At 41.1% G+C, this 4,085-nt stretch overlaps 1 long non-coding RNA gene across 1 annotated transcript; it reads right to left on the minus strand.

Moving 5' to 3' along the window:
* Positions 1-849: 849 nt before the first annotated feature.
* Positions 850-1,620, minus strand: LOC139070158 (uncharacterized). Its single transcript, XR_011520787.1, has 4 exons — positions 1,461-1,620; positions 1,322-1,379; positions 1,178-1,247; positions 850-1,062 (listed from the first exon to the last, which is right to left on the minus strand). It is a non-coding gene; the product is annotated as an uncharacterized lncRNA (long non-coding RNA).
* Positions 1,621-4,085: the final 2,465 nt, after the last annotated feature.

Consider the following 4,085-nt stretch of genomic DNA (forward strand, 5'->3'; position numbering starts at 1 on the left):
TGACGGCTCTCGGTTGTGGGGCGGGTTCTACCGTTGTCTTTCAAATGATCTCCGCATTCCACTGGACAATGAATGTGACATACTCTTGTTTCATCATCCCACCCACCAGGCATATAGAGTGCCCTGATTGGCCCACAAAGCGGATAAAGCTCTGTGATTTGTTCACTAAGCAGATAGAGCACTATGATTGGCCCACCATTATGGACCAATCACAGCTCTTTTTGTGTTTGAAACCCCTCTAGAGAGCTGTGATTGGCTAGCCAGAGTCCTGGTAGGAGCTGCTGAGGTTCCAATGGAGCATGCCTAGACCATTCTTTGCAAAGCAAGAATTTGGTCTAGTTCACTAGGCTAAATCTAACCTGTTAAAGCAGGAAAACCACTGAAATGTGCTGGATTGCAGCTCTCCAGGAGTCCTGGGCTCAAGTTACAATCTGCTGCATAGAAAGTTATGAAACTACCCCATGAGAAAATTATTCTGTAATGTGTTCAGCCCACTAAAACTGCCCTGATTTATTTATTTACTGATACTAGCTGCTCTTGGTTGCAGGTGATCCTCTGGTGTCTGCAGCTGGTCTCCTGCTGGTGTCGTCAGGATATGGAGCTTCCAGAAGAATGTGCCTTTAAATGACTCTTTCCCCCTTATTTGTTATATTAATTAAATAAATCTCAATTTATATATTTCCTGTTTTTGTTCATGTCCATAAATACTTAAACATGCTTGAAATTAAAACGAGCTTTTAACAGTGAGGTGCTAGTTTAATTCATCACAATAGAGCTAGTTAAACATGCACCAATGTGATAATTCAATTAATGTAATTTATAAATATCCATTAAAATATCAAAACTGGAATCAAAATGAGATATTTGGCAGCACAAAAAACTTGTCAAACACAATATTTATTATAATAATTGTAGGCAGACAGGAGACAGAGCTGATGGAGGTTCTCAGTCATTGAAGGATGGCTGAAGGCTTTCCAGGAACAGGAGATTTGGTGTTGTCTCTTCTCTCTCTATTCTGCCAGATGAGCTGATAGGTTACAGGTGTGTGAAGACATCCTCATGCTGTCATAACCAAATGACAGGAGTTATCAGGTGATCAGCCAGGCTAATGATGAGATGCAGAAAGAAAACAAATCCAGGACAGTGTACAATAATAATAATATGTGGTGTTGCTCACCTTATGTGCTCTTATAGAGTATTAACGTGTGCCTGCCTCATGGTGTGGAGTCCATATTTTGCTGAGTGTCCTGCAATAATGCAGGTTATTAGTTAATTTACTTTTGATAGCAAAAACGAAATATTTAATGTAAAAGTTATTTACCAGGTGATTCATCTCACACGTCACCACCAAGTGTCACAGGGGCAGAATCAGTAGCCTCCTTCATGATGTCATGATGTAATCACATACTTATTTAATTGTTAATATCTTAAAAATTCTGAAATGTTTTAATTTTTTTTACCTTGAACAGTTCACTGAGCTTGCACTGTCACTGAGGTGGAAGCTGGAATCAACAGCAGACACCTCACATCTTGGTCTTTTCAGGGGTGTGGACGCTGCTCTGGGACTTTCTGGAAGATTAATTTCCGTCATGGTCCCTGTGTCACAAGACACTGTGAGCTCTATAAAAAACAAAGAAGCAGCACATTTATAAATGTTTAAAAGAGCATAAATCACGTGTAACAATCTGTAAAACAAATTAAAACTAGAAGGTGATAATAAAATGTTTACATAGAAGATTATTAAAAATAATTCACCTTTGCTACGGGTAAGGCTTCACGTCAGCCTGGACAAGTGCATTCTTGCAGACTATAAAATCAGTCTGACAGCCAGTGTCTTGGGCAGATTTAGCCTGAAAAAAAAGAAGCACACTGTTGTTGTTTATAAAGTCAGACAATATACAAAAGAAACTGTCCTATATAGGCGCTTTATAACATTCCTAGTGTGTGATCGTTATTATAACGTAAAAGTCAGTCACATATGATGTGGAGAGCCTGAAATGCGACCTCCTGAACAGAATTCCTCACGGAACCGGGTGCTGGATTTCACACTGTAATGCTGTCTGTCAGCTAGTGCTGTTAGTTAGAGCCACTGTTGCAGAATTACCGACTGACACAAAAGCAACCCGAATTTTCTCCGAGCCTGACAGTAGTATGCATGTGGACCCTTTTGTCGGCCAGGGCTTCGAGACATGTTCCGATTCGCCGCTGATTCTAACCTTACATCCCGTTCCACATTTTGTGAACTTGACAAATCAGCCCGAAGGCAGCGCAGGCTGATATTAGCTAAATGGAGTGAACCACGTCTCTCAAACTTTGCATCTAGGTAGGGAATTTTCTTTAGAAGATGTTAAAACTTTTATGTAGCTTACTCACCTCAGACTGGAGCCCGCCATGGTGGGGGAGCAGAGTCGGTGGGCTGCATCTAAATCGCGGAAGAGCCACGGTGGGCACAGCCTCCCTCTTCAAACGGAGACGTGCAGAATCACGGGTTAAATGCTGGTTGCAAACTACAGCACCAGGCGGGAGCTGAATGTTTTCCAGACACCGATTGCGCGCAACCACTGGTGCCTAATTTCTAAGTCCAGCGAAAAGGAGTGCAACCCCACAGAGCCACCGCAAACACACTACACTACACCTTCACCTTACTAACACGATATGGAGCACTAAACCCGAACTACTTTCCTAATTACACTAACAGCCAAACACTAACTAAACTACAATATCCAACAGCCAAGCTAACACTAAATAAGTATGTATAACACTAAAGGCTACGCTAAAGACTAGAATATGCTAATGCTATATGCTAATGCTGAACTACCGCTAACCTCCTACACTTGCTTGCAAATCCAACTCCCAACTCGCCACAAGGCGTGGCCGAGACGCTCGTTGCTTTGATAACTTTGACACAGAGCTGTTACGTAGTATTCTACTGGTTTACGTAGTATCTTACTCTTTAGCCATTGGCTAAAATTTATTCAAAATGAGTCAAATTCTATGTTTTAAGCTGAAGGTGGCGCTATACTGTGGTATTTAGGCAGAATTTTTAATTTTTAAAGAAAATGCACCAAAATGCTAAAATAATGAATACACACATTTAAAACACTATTAAACACTCATTTATACAGTTCATCAGCAAAAAAAAAGTTAATTTCGACGTTACTTGCTCTTTAACCTACCATGGACGCCACTATTCAACCATGTACACATGTACAACTCCTCCCCAAACCCTACAACCTCTTAAAAGCACCAAAAGGAGATTTTAATAAAATAATTAAATGTGTGGCTGACAGGATTTATAGTAGTCTGAACAAATCTGAATAAGTGAGTGGTGGAGCCACTCCTCATGATCTCTTGTGGGAAACCGAGATTGCATGGCGTCTTGGCGTTATGACTGCACTGTGCCGAAATACAACAAAACAGTGAAAGGGGAGCTCCAAGCCTGGCGTGAAAAACACACCAGAGATGAGGGTCGCACATGATGGGCTCTGCATAAATTAGAAATGAATATCTGAGTCATCCCCTGTCTCTACCTTACCTCAAGTTATTGGATCAGGTTTCAGTCCATAGTCACAGTCTACTCTAACAAACAAGACATTTGGTCAGGCTTCTTGTGGTGTCCACATAGAGATCTTAGTCCGCCACCATGGCAGATCATTTGTAACAAGAAGCAGTCTGCAAAGTACGCTTTGTTAGACATCCTTGTCAGACAGTTACGGGTGGCAGAGTTCTTGCGATAGCTAATACGATGGTCATCAGGACACACACGCCCGTGAAACTATCTGCAGAAAGACAAGGAAAACTTGAATGCAAGGCATTTAGGGAAAATACATCAGCGATGCAACATCTATAGAGAAATTGTTCCTCTTGTCTCAGCCCAGTGGTGGCTCCTGGCAAATATTTCTGGTGGTTAACTGTTCCGATGATGGCAAAGATAACCACTTAAATGGATATAATAATTAAAAAAAAATTCAGATAGCAAAGTTTACAGGATTACTTTGCATTGTTGAATTGGCTTCCCGGTTCCCAGTTGGCAACATCAGGCATGAACTGTACAAACTGTACAGTATTTTAAATAGCTATATAAT

Source organism: Nothobranchius furzeri, chromosome 5, assembly GCF_043380555.1.
Source record: "Nothobranchius furzeri strain GRZ-AD chromosome 5, NfurGRZ-RIMD1, whole genome shotgun sequence".
Taxonomy (NCBI): Eukaryota; Metazoa; Chordata; class Actinopteri; order Cyprinodontiformes; family Nothobranchiidae; genus Nothobranchius; species Nothobranchius furzeri.